The sequence below is a fragment of the Cyanistes caeruleus genome, chromosome 1 (assembly GCF_971803275.1).
Source record: "Cyanistes caeruleus chromosome 1, bCyaCae1.hap1.1, whole genome shotgun sequence".
In the NCBI taxonomy this organism is placed as follows: Eukaryota; Metazoa; Chordata; class Aves; order Passeriformes; family Paridae; genus Cyanistes; species Cyanistes caeruleus.
The window spans coordinates 14,448,527-14,466,797 of NC_141701.1; the positions used below are offsets into that span (position 1 = coordinate 14,448,527).

General features: G+C 39.4%; 1 protein-coding gene across 4 annotated transcripts in view; it reads left to right on the top strand.

Moving 5' to 3' along the window:
• SAMD12 (sterile alpha motif domain containing 12) overlaps positions 1-18,271 on the top strand; it is a 173,385-nt gene that overhangs the window by 81,978 nt on the left and 73,136 nt on the right. The gene's annotated exons all lie outside the window — the stretch shown is intronic.

Consider the following 18,271-nt stretch of genomic DNA (forward strand, 5'->3'; position numbering starts at 1 on the left):
AAGTGTCTGCTTACTAAGATGAAAATAATTATGTATAAAGGGCACAGATGGAGGACCTACTGTCTTAAAAGCATTGGCCATTTCACATTAATTGTTTACTTTCAGTGTTAGAAAAACAGTGTTGTTTCTGTAACCTGTGTTATGGTAAGAACTGTCAGTGGGAAGTTATCTGTTAGACTGTTTTTTGCTGAGGGCTGATTCCTTCTTCATGTTGCAATAATTTTTTTGACTTGAATAGAGTTGCTTCTAATTTTTGCTGCTAAGAAGATACAAAACTGGGCTCAATATGAAGTCTAAATTAGAAGACAGAGAAGGAGGAGTAACAAAAAAGGTTATATATGTTTTCCAAATGAGGTTTAGATGTTTTATGATGACTTTTGTTACTGCCTCTCTAGTAATGGCTATAGTAACATGGAAGAAAAGCAGTCATTGTGACAATACTGTAAAGGAACATTTAGACATCCTCTACTATATATCTGCAATATTTTCTCAATGTTAAATGCTGTTAATGTTAAATGTATCCCCAGTGGGATAGCATAAAACAGATACTTCTGTGGTGTTTTGGTTCAGCATGTTGTATGTCACACTGTATGAAAAAAACAGAGTTCCTCAGTACATGCAGTGTATTTTTAACAAAATGTCCTTCACACATTACATTATGTTCCTAATTAAACCTTGCTCACTGTGTTTGGGGAAAAACTCTGATTAGCATTTTATCAGAAAGAGTGGAAGTCTCAGCTGAATTGTTTCTTCAGGCTTGGTGTCTTGTGGATTGTGATGAGGAGTTTTAGGGTTCCTTTGTTTTGCCATGAGCTGTTAAAAGAAGCTCACCTCATCTTCTGTCATGTCAAAGTAGAGCACATGCTGAAGCATGAATGTCTTCCCCAGATGTTTAGAACTCTTACTTTTCCCTTTATCCATTCATCTGTTATTCCTACATTCTTTAATTCCATGTTGGCCAGGTTCTTTCTTCCACTATATCTGGAATGTTACTTGAGAGTTTGATGGACTGCAAAGCTCTGGGCATCACTGTTACAGGCCCGCTTATTAAAGTTTGGATTAGATTGATATGGGACAATGAAGACCCATTAGTTATAAATTTGGATCATTTCATCACTGCTGTCCAGATAGATTCCTGCATAGACTTGTATTTGGCATTGAGAACTACATGTTTCCTGTCTTCTGTATTGTTTCTCTCTGGTTCCCCTCTGGACACATCAGCTGGTGTATGACTTACACTCAGTCAGGCAGCAATGACTGCTATTTCAAGGAAGTAAAGATCCTTTGAGATCTATTCTTTGCCCATGCAGCTGAGGATGCAAGTTTGGTAAGAGAATGAATGAACACATGCTGGCCTGTGAAGGACAGATTAGCACTGGATGCATGGATGTGTGTTTAATGTAGTCTCTCTCTGCTGTGCAGAGGGAATGTTCTTAATACTCTGATCCCATAAAGGCAGGACATCGTGTGCTTTATGAAAGGCAGCACAAGCTTGACAAAAAGCTGGAGGTCTGCAGCTCCAGATGTCTTCCCTCACAATGGTGTTGGCCATTGTGCTGCATTTCAGAGACACTCCTTGTGATACACTTCAGAGTATATCCTTGGGTAAATGGCTCAGACTGAGAACTTCTGGCAAAAGAATTTATTCCTTGCTTTGCTGAGGTCTGTTACAGTGTAACCATGTGAGCCACTACCCACTGCTGGTCAGCACAGAGAGACCAAACATGCTGCATTCAAAGCTATGGTTTTCAGGGTTGGGTGGTCACTGGTGTGACCACCAGCCACAAGAGCTTTTGGTTGCCCTGTTCCAGAGCTCAGCTGGGAGTGGCTGTGTGAGGGACAAGAGCTCTCTGTCTTTGCAGGAAGAAAACAGTGGCACTAATCCAAACTCACATCAGTAAAACAATACAAATACCATTTTAATACAAATCCATGAATGTCCCTCATGCACTGTTAAATGTTACCTCTTGTCTGAAAGCCAATAATATTCATGTGCTGTTGGTCCACCAAGGATAAGTATGAAAGTAGGCATCTCCCAGGAGAATAAAAACAGAGTGCTTAAGCAGACTCTTTCTTTTAAAAAGCTAGAGGAACCAAAACTCTGTTTACTTTCACCTTCTTAAACACAGCTGAAGTTATGGGCAGAACAGCAGTTTATAAGAACATTCCCCTGTGCAGCAAAGCTGTGTTAATTGTATGATTCCAGGGTGAGGGGACAGTGAGTGACAGGATGATAGCAGTACTCCTGTCCCTTATCACCTCATTTGCACTAAGCTGGAGTGTTTCTCCATTGAAAGTGCTTGATGGAAGTACTAAGGTTAGGCTATTATTTCTCAGCCACAGTGCAACTTGTAAAGCTCTTTGTGTGTCAGCTGTTCTCCAGAACTGGTTCTGTCCCCTTTCCTAGTTTCTCCAAAGTGTGTCCACTCACATTCTTGTTATGATTTATATGTTCCTGATCCAGGTTGTTACTGGAATAGCTTTCTGTAACTGGTTTTTATTTTTGTTTTGGAGAATATTTGGAGAACATTTTTTTCTCTGAAAAGTTGTTTCTGCCTTTTGGAAATTCCACTGGCAGAGTCCAGGTCACACTGTTGCTATTGCTATGCTGTGCCTTGTTGTCCTCCAAAAAGAGGGGGAAAAAGCTCTCTGTCTCTCAGTGCACAGCTCAGGAGACTGTTAGGTGAAAGAAGCTGTTAAAACCCATTTCTGAATTAATGTAGCACACAAGCTGGGCTGCAAGCAATGAGGTCCTAATTCAGAATCCATTGATGTCAGCAAAAAGACTTCCACTGACTTCAGTACATACCCAAGTTGAAGCTGTATCGAACAGGGAAAGTTTTAAAAAAGCATTATATAATAGTTACCAGATATTTTAAGTGGCTTTATGTTCTGTTGTCTGCAGAGAAAGTTAACCTCATTTTAAAAACTCAATAGTACTCTTTTCTACTCCTGTTTCAGAAAATGACTTAAAACCATTTCATTCTTCTTCATTCAAGACACACCATCCAGTCTCTTAAAGCCAGAATAGTATGTGATTGTGTAATTGAAGTCTTGTCTTGAGTTTTAGGAGGACTTTTCTTTGGAGAAAGAACTGCCTGATTGAGGCTATTATTGGTAGAAACACTATTCCAGCCTCCACTAGGCTAGAAGGGCATAGGCCCAGCTACTGATCTGTGCTTTCTTTCCAGACTTAGTGATGTTGAGGAACTAATTTGACAAAATATCATCCAGTGTCTCTCAGGGAGAGCTGCACGCTGTTGGAAACACCATTATTATACTGTTATCACTGTAAGCCTGAGTTGAAAGATCATTTTTGTACAAAAAGCCTTACATAACTACACAGAGAAGGAAGAAGTTATTCTGAGATTTTTCAATGTAAATCCTGCTTTGGTCTAGCACAGAAAAGACTGTCCTCAAAGTGGTAGAACAGTGCTGTGTGTGTTCCTGAGCAAAGTATCCACACACAGCAATCTGCTCATAGGACTGAGCTTGAGAAGCATTTTTGGATTTGTATTAAATGATAACTAGCATTTAGGATGATGTTAGGCCCCTTCTAAGTTCCTGTCTGAGTTCTGTATAGGGCAAAGGATTACTTGCATTTACTGCCAGGGCAGTATTTCTCCTCCTAGCAAAACATGTCAGAATGAAGCTTTGTGCTTCACGGAAAATCATCTCAGCAGTTAATACCTCTTGAAATTTTTTCTTCACTAGGTTTTCTGCTCATCCTCCACTGATGCTGAGTTACTGAAATATATATGTGCCCAATGGGAGTCACAGTCAGACTGATTCCCTCCCTCCCATTTCCAACATAGTCTCATTCAAAACCTGTTAAGGTACCCTAGCACTGTATTCTTCCAGGAGGGAAATTGGAGGGCCTTCAAAGTTGCATCTCATGTTCATCTAAATTCAGGAATGATGCATCCTAACAATAAAGAAATCAGTCAAAAAAATGCCATAAGGCTTGCATAAACGAGGAGCTCCTGGGCAAACTCAAGCACAAGGAAGCCTTACAGAGAGTGGAAGCAAGGACATGTAGCCTAGGAGAAACACAGAAAAAGTGAGAAACAGGAATCAGGTTAGGAAAGCTAAAGCTCTGATAGAATTAAAGCTGGCCAGAGATGTCAGCAGCAACAGGAAAATCTTCTATAGGTACACAAGTGATAAAAGAAAGACTAGGGTGAATATGAGTCTTCTCTGGAAGAAAATAGAAGATATGGTTACCCAGGACATGGAGAAAGCTGATGTACTCAATAAATTTTTTGCCTCAATTTTCACTTGCAAGTTCTCCAGCCACAGAAGGCAAAGGCAGGGGCTGGAAGAATGAACCAGTTGTAGATCAGGATCAAGTGCATATAAGGACTCTGAAGGTGCACAAGTCTAGAGGACCTGATGAGGTGTATCCACAGGTCCCGAGGGAGAGATGAAGTGTCTATGCCACTATCCATCGTATTTGAGAAGTTGTGGCAGTCCAGTCAAGTTCCAGTGATTGGAACCCTAATTTTTTTTAAATGGTATAAAGGAAGACGAGGGAGACTACTGGCTGGTCAGTCTCACCTCTGTGCCCATTAAGATCATGGCAAGATCAAGACTTTTCTGTGTGACCATTCTCCAGCAGTCACACTCTCGCTGTCTGAGATTTCAGTGCTGGAAGCAAAGCCCCTCCACTGTGGGTGGTTCCAGGCTGATGTGTGTACAGCTTGACTCCCTACACACCCACCACTCTGACAGTCAGACAAGGTTTCCGTAACAGCTCAGCCCAGGGTTTCCCATAGCAAAGTCTCAGACCTCTGGATTATTTAAATAGTTTTATCATGGTACAGCAACAAAATAACAGCTTGAGCTGCTGCTTCAGAACAAAGGAAATCCTGAGCTTTTGTATCCTTTTGGTTTAACACATGAAAAGTCTGGGCTCTTCCTGCTGAGTCACTGGCTCCTGCTGAGTCTCTGCCTGTCTGGTCACCTGGCTGGTGCCACAGGTCCCTGGACCCTTTGCATAGCAAAGAGTTGGTGCCAGTTCTCAGCCTTTTGCTTCAGGTTCTTGCCAGCCAGAGCTCAATCTGCAGCTCTCACTGCAGCTGCTCACTGAGCTACCTGTACTGAATGTATTCCTGGGCACAGATCCTCCTGGAAACTATGCTAAGGCACATAGGAAGTAAGGAGGTGATTTGTCAGCCAGCATGCCATCACTAAGGGCAAATCGTGCCTGACAAATTTGGCAGCCTTCTATGATGGGGTTGCAGGGCTGATGGGTAAGGAAAGAGCAACTGGTATGATCTAACTGGACTTACGCAAAACATTTGAAATTCTCTCACACAACATCCTTTACTTTAAATTAGAGAGACATGGTTTTGATGGATGGATTACTCAGTGGATAAGGAATTGGCTGGATGGTCACACTGAAAGAGATGTGGTCAATGGCTCGATGTCCCAAGTGGAGACCAGTGATGAGTGTCATTCATCAGGGCTTGGCACTGGGACTAGTGCTGTTTAACATTTTTGTAGTGACATGGACAGTGGGATTCTCAGCAAGTCTGCCACTGACACCAAGCTGTGTGGTGCTGTTGACACTCTGAAGGGAAGGGATGCCATCCAGAGAGACCTGGTCAGGGTAGAAAGGTGGGCCCATGCAATCCTCATGAAGTTCAACATGGCCAAGTGCAAGATCCTGTACCTGGGTTGGGTCACTTCCAAAGTATTCTATGATTCTATAGCTGAGCAAAGAACAAGTAGAGCCTTGTGTTCTAGTGATGGATCATTCACTAGGTTTTAGAGGAACTTTGTAACAGAAACATTGCCTTCAGGGTATTTGTGGTGAGTAAGTCAGGACCATGAAACCCTCCGTAGCAGAAGTGCTTTACAAGGATTTTGGCAGTGTTATCAGCCTGTTAGTCCTGAAGGCAGGCTTGATGAAAATTTGGCATGGAACTCTCCCAGTCTATCAGAAACATGATGCTACTTCCTGTTTTCCCTATCTGTTTTATCCATATGGATATCAAAGCTGGGAGGAACCTGAGCACTGTTGTACCAACTTTCATCACTATGTGTGAGATTTGTTGTCATTTTCCATAATCAAAACTTTAGAGTATTAGACTCAGTCCCATCTTCTGATTTCCCACATAATAAGACACTTCCTGCTGTGGTGGCTCCAGTACACAGCATGAATGATTTGGAGTTACACACCTGGCTGGAATGAGACTTGAGTGGTCAGAAATTTTGAGAACATGGGAATTTGCCATGCACAGGACTGGAAGGTCAGTGAGTTAAGAAAAAGCAATTGTATCTTGCTGTCCCTCTGCTGTAGACTTTATGGATCTTGTGGTATCTGAACTGTTATTGCCTACTGTCTTTCATGTTCCTTGAAGAAATACTGCTTGAGATCAGCACATTTCTTTGTTACCCCTGCAAAGAAGTACATTCTGTGTACATTCTGGACTCAAGGTCTTGGCATCCAAGGAATCTTGGTTTCATATACCTGTGGTGTTTCAAGGCCTGCAGCATTTGAAATCTTGACTGTCTTCTTACGAGACATCACTTCTTTTGTTATCATTTTTCTGACCAAACCTTTTTCTTTCACCTAACCCTGAAGCTTCCAACTAGTCAGGAAGGGCCTTTCTTGCCAAAGCACAGAGTACTATGTAACTCTTTCTTGCATATGTTGCATGCGTGGCATCTATCCAAGGCACAGAAAAAAATACTTGCTCTTTCAGAAGAGCACCAGCAAGCTTAATTCCCAGTTGGTTTCCTTTGCTCTGTGCTCCTGTTATGCTTCAAAATGTCTGAGAGACCTCGTGAGTTGAACATAGTGTATCATGAAAGCACTGTCAGAAATTACCCAATAACAGTAGTTTATCCCTTATCATAGCATGAAAACTGTGTTCCAGAACTCAGCATGCTAAATTGCCTGATTACAGGTAAAGAAATCTTAACCTTCTTCTCAATACGGGTTTATTTTCACTAAATGTCCATATCCTTTTTACTCCTTTCTATTGTATGTCCTTTTTTCCTGTACAACTGCAGGAATCATTGCACTTGTTCTTAACACTGCTTTTCAAGACTGTAAAACGACTTTGCCACCACCCATTAGACTACAAAAGAGCAGTCTTTGTTGTATTTTTCCCATTCCAGTCAAGGACAGTTTCAGCACTTAACAGAGGATGTAACTCTGGAATCAGAAGCCGTGGCTGTTCGTGAGAGGCTTTTCAGACTTTAGGTACTGTTAAGATGTCTGAAAATATTTTTTTTCAGGTTACAAGTATGCACTGAGGGCTTCTGTATGGTTTTCATTTATTTTAGCTGAAACACAATATTGTATGTGGAGTGTGTATCTGAGCAAAGATAAAATATCTAATATACATGCATCAGTGATGATAAATATCGAATTCCATCTATCAGGCTTCAGTTACTTGAATTTCATGTGTCTCATTTCTAACCTGAAGAATATACTTTGCAATGCAGTCAATGGTCCCTGGCAGACCATTGCATTGCTGTGGGACTGTTAGTTACCTTTAAGCTATTGCTATGATGCTAATACGTATTCATATCAAATAACCAAGTGATTCAGCTGACACGTAAAGTAAGTTCCAATACACTGGACAATACACTGTAATGCACTCTGGATAAGTTTAGCACAGAATTGTCCTTCAATATTTGTAGTATATTAGTTTGGAATATGAATAAGGAAACATAGGACCTATGAAATCTGTATTGATGAACTTCTCTGGCAAGATTTTAGCTGTATAATATTATGATGTGCTTGCATTTTTATGTGCTTCTATAAATAGTATTGCGACTCAGTCTACTGGTAATGTAGTATTAGCTGTTTTGTATGACTGCAAGATCATGATTGCAGTTGCCTGGTTTTCTTATTATTTTCTTAATGTTGATTTTTTCTTTTTCATTCCTGCTTTTCAAATTTCTCAAAAGTCAGCCTACTGGTCAGTTTGGTCTGGAATGTTTAGTCCTTCTGAATTAATGCATACCCAATAATGTCTTACATGTTTGATGACTATATATTATTATATTATATATGATGACATATACAAAAAAACATATATATGTATGTATTTTCTCATTAATGTGTAAATCAGAAAGAGAAAAAACAATTCTTCTCAAAGTTTAATAAAAAAAAATTAAAGTACTGCTGTTTGTGCTGCAGCCAATCGTGAAAGACTTTTAGCTAAATAGGAAAGCTTTCAGCAGTCAGTCTGTTATTTAACAACAGCTGTTTGTGATCAGTGCCAGTGGAAATCACTTGTTTTCACCCATTCACAAAGAACAAGCTGGTAAAATGGATTCCAGGAATAGGTACAGTCTTTCACACAGAGTTTAAATAAATCATATTGTAAGATGGTGCCATTTACAGTGTAACATACTTGTGATTTTTAATGAGATTCTTACAGAAATCAGACATAGAATAAAATTAGGATTGATCATAGAATGGGCTGGGTTGGAAGGGACCTTGAGATCATCTAGGTCCAACCCTGCTGCCATACAGGCACACCCAGCCACCTTCCACTAGCCTAGGTTTCTCAAAGCTCCATCCAATGTGGTCTTGAATAATTCCAGGAATGGGGCATTCGCAATTTCTCTGAGCAACCTGTTCCAGTGCCTCACCACACTCACAGTAAAGAATTTCTTTCTTAGCTGCCTTTTTTCAGTCTGAAGCCACAACCCCTTGTCCTGTTGCTACATGTCTTTGATAGTTGTTTTATGAAAGAACTGAGGAAATCAGAGCCCTAAATATAATTCTGACCCCTAAGAAAGTACATGGAAATTTTTACTGCTGTGCTTCTGTTTCAATCCTGACTGTCTTCATCAACCAACACTTTTTTTTTTTTTTTTTTTTGTCAAATTGAGTGTATAGCATTGGAAATAAGAAGGCAAGAAATGCCATTCTTTGTTGGATCCAGTATCCCTCTGTTCCACTACTAGGCCTTTAACAGCAGCAGATGATGTTTAGGCACATCCCCGGATCCTGTTCCCTCTCTGTGGTCCCATTCCGTTGGGCTGTCCAGCGCTCAGAATTGGTGCATTTGGAAGAATATTAGGCCCTGCCTAATTCTTTTGTATCCATTGAGAATCTGTCTCGCAGTCTTAAGAAACAAGTTGTTCACAAGAAGTTTTTTACAAACTAAAATATCATCACTGGCAGCCTCAGTGATGACAAAAGTGCCAAAGCCTGACTTGGCATGCCTTCAGTTGAGTACTTCTGCCTTCCACAGATGCTCTAAGCAATCCTACTATCATGTGCACACAGTAGTAGCTGCACATCCTCTATATTTCAGATCCACCAGTCACACCTCAGATGTGACACATCAGATGAATTATACCTGTTGCTCTCCATCGATTATTGTAGACACTTGGAATGGTTGGCAGATGTATTTGTCTACACAGTCAATGACTAAACGTGGATCAGAGAAATTCCCACTTGCAAAGCCTAGATGTAAAATCCTACGCTAAAAAAATTGGTCTGAAAGCTGGATGGATTGTCCTCTTCAGTCAGATGAGTTTTAGTAACATCATCTTGCTGGTTTCATGAAATGGTATTGCTGCGCCTACATGAATATGTCCTGTTTGTAAAGTGTTTCATGATACTGGCAGCTCTAACAAACATGAAAGTCACTTAAAGCTTTTTTGAAAGTGTAGAATAAAGTTCTGCTGTTTTGAATCCCTGAAGGTGAGTGTTGCCAAAGAGTTCAAAAGCATTTTTCTTCCTGTTGTTACTAGCATTTATAGCTTGTGCAATAAAAATTTCTAATTACTGGAAAGATTCAAGGGAGGCAGGAAAAAACCCTCTCCTTTTTATGCCTTTGTGAAGTTGCTTTTCTGTGTTGTGTAAAAATAACCTGTTTTATTTAAAAGCTTCTCTTTTTCTTCATTCACATTCTTTAAAAGCTTTCCTGTATTGTAATTTTAAAAATGAATATGGTTCTATTCAAATAAAAGTTTACTCTTAATGGCATTTATGCTTCATGTGACAGAGCACCTTCATTCAATTAGTTATACATAGGCAGTCAGCAGTCTTATGAACTGTTTCTTCTTTACTAAGCAGTAGGCATATCTCTGGCATATTCCACAAAGGAAAGAGTGGCTTATTTTAAAGCCTTTATTTGACTTGATCATAAAGCATGGCTACTAGCCTAGTGTTTTATGACATGGTCAAGTATGATTAATAATTTCAACTTTTCTGGTTCCCCCATAAGATCAGTATTATAGAATTTTTCCAGTCACTATTTCAATGTATTTTAATTGAAATTGATTTCCTATAAAATAATAAATTGAAGTGTATTAACAATGCTCTTGTGGTCTTTGACATTCAAGTTCTGACTTCTAACAAAATTCTGAACAGTTTTTTAAAAATATGTGATTTACCTCTATACAGCATAAGTACTCATGAAGCACGTGTAATTTTTTGTGTTAATTCCAGTAGATGACAGCATAAATAAATTAACCTTAATTTGAAACAGGTCTGTGAATGAAAATGTGGCGGAGACCTGTTGTTTCTAAAACAACTTATTTCTCTGTTGGCAGTTCAGCTACAGCTCTATTGTGTGATCTTAAAATTGAAAAATATTTTTATCAGTAAAAGTGCATGCCAGTTGCATGAATTAGAAGTTGCCTGTATGAAGAAAATATACATTGAGAAAATCTGCAGTGAGCAGCTCTGTAAGAACTTCAGTTTTTCCAAAGGTATCACCTGGAGGGCATTGAGTCAATCTTTGACTATTTTTCTCAGGGTCAGAGTGATAAGTTGAGTTTTGGGCAGTTTGTACTTGGCAATATCACAGTTCTGAAGCTCTTCAATCCCACTAAGTTTTCATCCACATCTTAGAATTGTTGGAAAAGTTTGTTTACGTACATTTTGCTTAATCAACGGCTTCCACCTGAAGACAACCTGATTAGAAAATAACCAGGCTTGGGAATGGGACAGTGCATTATATCCAGCCAGACTGATATAATATGTCAGGACTCTCACTTGGCATAGTTGTTCAGCTACACAAGAGGACTGGATCTCTTTCCTCAGGAACTGTAAAGATAAGAAATTAAAGACTTTTGTAAGTGAGCAAAAAGGCATGTCAAGGTTCCCTTGCAAGCTTGAGCACAGCTGAAGGCATGTACATTGACATGGTCTTGGAGTTTTGAGTTCTCTCCACCAGAAAGAGTATTCACATCTTCCCAGTCTATTTGTCTGGCACACCCAACTGCCATCAGCTGGCAGTTCATGAAATGAGATGCATTTGAAGCATTTCAAATACCTGGACCTGAAAACAAGTAATTTTGTCGTATTCTTTCTTTAGTGAGTTAAGAGGCTTACTTTTGGTAGCATCAGTCAGCAGACTCTCATTTTTCCACATTGAAAAAGCACTGTTGAGTAGGACTTTCAGGCGTTGCATTTTGAGAGAATGATCTGAAAAAAGAAAAAAAAGGTCTTGCACAGCAAAAGGAGGAGATTCTTACGCACTGATCACTTCTTCAGTGATGAAAACTTCTGTTCTTAAAGTTTACTCTCGAAGTCCTCTAAGTCCTCCAAAGTCCTATGGTTTTTGTTTTCTTTCCGCTTTGACATATGTCAGAGATGGAGAGAAAATGGTAATCACATTTCCTTCAGTCTTTGAAGTGTTAAGTAATTCGAGTCTTTCTTAGGAATAAAGAGGAAAGTCTTTCTTACTCTGTTTCTTCTGGTTTTCATTTCTTTAAGAACTCCTGAGGAACTGAGGATTGTTATTATAGTTGGACCAAGAGATTACTATCTCCTGCTCTAGTTTTATCTTATTTCCCTCTAGTCTAAATGTTTAGAGGGCTGATTAGACTACAGTTGTCTGCTGAAGAATTTCTTTACTTTGTTCCAGAGAGTATAGCTATGTGAAACACTTTTCAGCAGTTCCTTATAATTTTATGTCATAAGGTGCCAAGATGGTCCAGCTGTATTTAATGAGTATTTAAAGAATGTTGGATGGTGGAAAGGGCAATCATCTTAGAGAATGGACCAACTTTTAAAAGTTCCAGGCAGTTAAGGATGCAGATAAACCTTTGAAAATTCCCTACACTGATCACTCCCAGTATCACAACAGTTATAATTCTCAATCTAAACTTGAAAGACTTTGAAGCAAACTGTATTTCAGATGAAAGAGATAGAAAAGAGGAAGGGAAGGACACTTCTAAAGCTCCACTGATAAATCAGTTGTCACCTGGGTAGGTTCTGGTATCTTTCTCTAGATTCCAGAGTTGCTTTAGTGCCCATCTGCATGGCTACCATCCATTCTGTTCCAGCAGTTGACTGACAGAAACCACTGATGTTAACTTTAGTATGCCTCTGCTTAAACCTGGAAGGTTCTGAGGGTCACTGAAAGGCAGCCAGCCCTTACAGCCCAGCAAGGTACTAATGAATGTCTTTTTGCTGGGATGTATCTTCATACATTGAGATACATATTAGCTTTTTTTGTCTTTTTCTAGAAATGTTTCCTTTAGGTATGAAAGTTTATCTCAGATAGTGTAATGAAAATTGTGGTTTATTTTCTTCTAATAAGCTATTTCCCAGTGAATTATTATTTTTTACTGATATTTGCTTGCTAGATTTTTTTGTTGATAAGTTTTCTTTCTCTGTTCTTAAATATCAGCTGCTGTGTTAAGCACTAAAATGTGTGACTGTTGCTTTGTCAGCAACTCATATTTTCCATTATTATACTGTTACTGCTGTTCTTGACAACTTTTTGGTTCTCTCTAGTAATGGAAATGTCACTATGGGAATTTTACTTCTACATGGCTTAGCTGATCACAGGATAGTTCTAGTATGAGAATATGTGTTTTACTAATTTCTTTACCATTTTCTTTTGATCCAGAGGATCAAACCCAGGTTGTTTAAATGAGGAATGCAAATAGACACTGGGACAATAAGAAAATGCCTTTTATCAGGGATGTCTCTAGAAATCAGGAGCATAAAGATAGTATCTTCCTTAAGTTTCTGCTGTTTATAATTAATTTGGCTAGAGTCTTTACTAAAAAGCCTTTAGCTGACTTAAAACTGATCCTCACTTTTCATGCACACATTCTGTACCAGTTCTAGCAAGTAGCAGGAGTAGCTACTCTACTAAGAAGAATCTAAATTTATGTCTACCACTAGCTATGATTTGGTTTTATCCAAATTATCTCCCTTTGAAAATTGGAGACCTCAACTTTGCTCTTGGTTTTGTGCAGGCAAATGAAAGAGTAATTGTTTGCAGAGAAATTGAAACTAGTAAAAATGAGAACAGGATCAACCCCATTTTTTCCTCTACAGCATGAGACTATAAAGCCCATTCTAATCAATGAAGGGTACCAATGCTTTGTTGACCTTTGGATCAAATCCATAAACCTTTTTATAACTAAAAACCACAAATACAGAAACTTAAGGGTTCTATTCTCTAACTCAGCATAGGTCTTTGTCAAATTGAAAAATACGATCTCTTGCCAATTTTATTGTACCAGAAATATAATTTTGATATTTTATTATATTTAGATTTTTTTTCTTAACTATGTAAGACCAATTTTTCACTTGGTCTCAAAATCTCCTTTGACAATGTTCACTGTGTTAGTTGCAATCCTAGTTTCATAGTGCTGGAAATGAAAGTAAAAGCTGCACTTTTATGTTATTCTTTATAGTAATGCTCTATACTAAAACAGCATAATCAAAGATAAAAACAATTATACTGTCTTTCAGCTTAAGCTGTTTGGAGTGTCTTTGTTGCATCTTGTCTTATCCAGCTAAAACTTTGGTGTCCAATTGAACTCATTGTTTGCATTCCTCAAATAATCAACAAAGAACAAAACCCACCTCCACAGATCATCTGTGCCCTTCTAAAACAGGTGCTCATGATAGGCGCAATATATTGCCCTCTGGAACTTCCTTCCTCTGTCAGATGGAGGACTTGCCATTTAATTACCTAATTTAATAGAGGAAAAGTAGGCAGTAGTTTTTCCTACTTTTTGCTTTTCATCATCAAGTGTGTAACAAGTGGTACCCACTGCTAATTTGACGGTAAACTTGCACTACCTTAGTATAGTAATTTTATTTCTGTATCTGTTAGCAAAATCTGGTTATACTGTGCCTTTAAATTGCATTTTATTTTCTGCAAGTGATAACATTATCTTTCATATTCTATTACTTTTTATGAAGTTTTTTTTAACTGAGCTTAATTACTATTCACTGGTAGTAGAATTAAAGCAACATTTAGGTGTTCATTGGTGAACATTTAAGGAGTTGCATGTTCTGGGTTAAGAGTTTTAGGGTTGTGTTCTTAGTTATAATTGAAGTAATCCTTTAGTCTGAAGCAGACATGGATGCATTTTCTATATTGTCTTGGGATGGGTTTATAACTTACCTTCACTTCTGCAATTTTTCTCACACATGGGTGCTTTAATAACTTCAGTTAGACAGATCTTAGTCCTCCAAGTTCTTTCATCTGGATATGGTTAAACCTGATACAAATATCAAATAACTTTTATGATTTTTTTATGATTGTGGATTTGTTGCCTCTGTGGAGCTGGATCCAGTCTTCGACAGGAAGACCAGGCAGAGAGCCCCAGATGGAATGCTCACTAGGAACTGAACTTTTACCGTATAATTCAGAAAATTTATTCTGTTTCATATAATTAATTTATGCATAGTTTCAATTAAATAGAAAAGCCAGTAAAACCTATCAAAAATGGAATAGTGATACAAAAAGGTGACTGAAAAAACCAAGCTTCTTCATTTGTCTTTTGTTTGGGCTTTCTGTGTCTCCTTTACAGCTCTTGCATTCTCATGCAGCTCATTCTTTTTATTGAATACTAAAGCCTTTACCATCTGCCAAAAGGTTTTATTTTGGGGTTTCCTCTTATGTGGGAGGGTGATTTCCTCCTTCCCTTCATGCTAGTTTCATTGCTATCTTTAGGCCTCGGAGCCTACTGGAGACCTTCCTGTCTCCTTTTTATTACACAGTCTCCTCCTTCTGTGCTGCAAGTTCCTGCTCCCAGGGGCAAAGAAAAAAACAAGAACTGAAGCTGCTTTTTTGAGCTGCCTGGCGGATGCCAACAGTTTTTGTTTTAAACACAGGAGTCCAGTTCCTGGAGAGCAGGGCTGCACAGATTCCTCACCAACATTTCTGGGGTGGGTGTTTTTAGGAACAGTTCCTGTGCAAAGGCCGTGTGCAACTTCCCTGTGCTTTGGCTGCAGAGTGCAGTGCCTTCTGAAAAAGGGTGCTGTAATCTGTAGCATTTACTCTAAAAGCAGTTTATCCCTCTCTATTTGTTAGTCTTTTACCTCAGCACATTAATCCAAACTGTTCTGCCATTGTTAAGACATCTATAGCCATAGCCCTGTAGTTTCTTCCTCTTATGGGAACCTCAGATGTTTATTTTTTCTGTGAATGTATTGATTTCCTATCTTTACCTTCCTTGTGCTGCAGAGAAAAAGAAGTGAAATTGAAGGTATTGTATTTGCAGAGGGAGAGAATTGCGTTTGGTTTTTTTTTTTATTTCCTGAGAGCAAAAAAAAGCAGATGGCAGTCTGGGTTTTTCAACATAGCTCTCAAGGCTGCAGGGAATACAGCTGTAGTGGGATGTGAGTATCCAGGTGTTGAGCCATGAACACAGCAGGAGAAGGATGCGAGCCCTGGTCATGTACCTCCATTTAAACCTTTGCTGTGGAGCTCTTCAGGTACCTGCCATTATCTCTCCTTGAAATAGATGCTACATGGGAGAAACAAAGACTCCCATTTCAGCTTCTGCCTGCTGGGAGTGAGAGCAGTCTCTGAGGATTGTGCAGTCCTGTTGCTGCCTGTCCTAATTTGCAGTACAGCTGAGCCTGTGACCGGAGGCAGTGTGAATGTGGAAGGCACAGGGTGTTGTGCTGGGTGTCAGATCACCGCCTGAGGGCTCTGCCAGGATCCATATCAACCAAATTATTCCTCTGTTGAGTGCATTTCTGGCACTCCTTTTTTTATATTTTAGTTAATCACTGGCATTACACCAAACAGCATGTCAGATAGTAATAGAAATGTAATATTATTTTATTTGTGATTAACTCATCTTTTGGTCTCTGAGATGTTCTAGTCTCCGTCCTTCTATCATCACCCAGTTTTCTTTGGAGCTCTGTCATTTTGTTTATGTACTCTCCCTCTATAATTGAAAACTTTACTGTTGATCACCATAAAACATTTTCAGTGCTTTAAAATAAATGGTCCATTTTCCATTCCTTCAGTGCATCTAGTTTTTCTGGCTACAGGAATCTAATATAAGGTAGACATGTGGATGAGGAGGATGAGGGTGACCCAGGGTGTTACCTAAATGCCTGATCTACAGATAAAAAGCAATGCTGGGATTTCTGTTCAGGAAAGTGTCAGAAAAACTTCCTAGTTCTTAGCACTGCCTATTTTAATGACATTCAGTTCCAAACTCCAGGTACAGCATTGCACAGAGAGGTCAGTGGTACCCATTTCTAACAGCAGAATGGTGCAACGTAACAGCCTGAGATGACATTCTCCTGGAAAATAAGAGGGCTATGTGAAAAAAATTCAAGCAGGAGACACATGCATCTTGTCATTTAGAAGCAAGGCTTTGTGCTTCTGATTAAACACAGGTTTCCATGTTCTCCCAGTCACAGATGCACACACATGCACATACTGTAATTGGATAAAACTGTAAACAGTAAATTACGGATATGATTAAAAATTAAACAGCCACTGCAGAAACCATCAGTAGTAAATGCTTATTAACTTACACATAACGGCATGCTGGTGTGATAGCTTCAAATTGCCTGCTGAAACTGATTTGCACAAATAAGGTCAGCTTTCTAAAAGGATATTTCTGCATTTCAGTAATCAGACCCTCAGCTCTGATTGCTTTGTTTTTTTCTTCACAATTTTTGCCAGCCTTTTTTAAGTAACTGATAATGTACATGACTTTCTTAAACTACTGTGGGTGATATACTTAGTCCTTTGCTTCTGCTGCTTAGTGGAACGAGACAGTATGGGTCTGATCCAGCTTTCTCCTCTCTCATCCATTGCAAGACTTCTGTGGTTTGCCTGTGTTTTTGCAGGGCTTCACCAGAGCCTCTGTCCGTTCTTGGGACCCACCTTGCTTGCTGCTTATGTACACGCTGCATGATAATCTGGAGGGCAAAGCTGATTTATACAGATTCACTTGCCCTTTTGTACTAGTTTGAAAACAAACCAGCGAGAGAGTCCAAGTCAAAACTACAGTTAAACAGGAAAATTAAAATAAGGGCAGAAAACACTGCCTTAAACTGACAGATTCATGATAGAACCTGACACTGTTCATCAGGTGGGTGGTAGCTGTCCAATTAAATGTTGGCTGCAGTTCTGTTGAAGTGATAGATGTGGTTCTGTTGGAGCAGTGATCTTGTAGAAAGGTTTGGTCCTCCTCTGAAGGTCCAGTGTTACGTAGTTCTTGTCCTCTGGGAATCCAGTAGGTAAGGCTGCACATGGTGTTCCAAACCTCAGACGACATCCATGTAAGAATGCTTGGTTCCTCCCCCTGGTTAGAGCATCTCACAGTGGGATGATGTAATTTTATGAGTCATGCAGTGATACTTGATGGTCTATTAGCAGAAGATACCCCCTCACACACACCCTGAGGCAGTTATCAGGTATGAGTCATGGAAGAGATAAAGAACAGTGCCCCACCTGGTTTTAACAGCTTGTGAAGATGGTGGTACAATACATAGGTTTGGTTACATCTTACATTGTAACCTAAGACACCACCCAAGTGCCACATCCACGCATGCACACCTGGGATCTCTACCTGGCAATGCGTGCCAGAGGCTGCAGTTTCTGAAAATGGCATCCTTCCAACTCCATGGACCCTTTCCATCTCATCTCATCTCATTTCATTTCATCCTTGCCCTACTCTTGTGTGTCTTGCACACAGAGTCCAGTGTGTTGGATGACAGGTTGCTTGGCTATCCTGCTTTGTGAGAATTAGTATGCATCCAGCCAGAGGAAGGGATCTCACAAGAACTTTTACAGCCTTTTTTGGACACCAGAAGCTCAATGCTAGCTTTAAGTGTTATGGGGAAGTTGAAACAAGGTTTAAAAACCTCTCAAAATTGGGACTAATCTGGAGGGGTAGAGCAAAGCAGAATCTTTTCTAGTGACCTGCTTTTCAGGTGGGTTCCATAATATGGATATCTGACCAGTATATGGTATAAAGGAGCCTTTGCATACTTATTTCTTACATTCATATGGCTGAAACTGAAGGCTGCTCTCTCCAGAAAACAGATGAACTTTTTGCC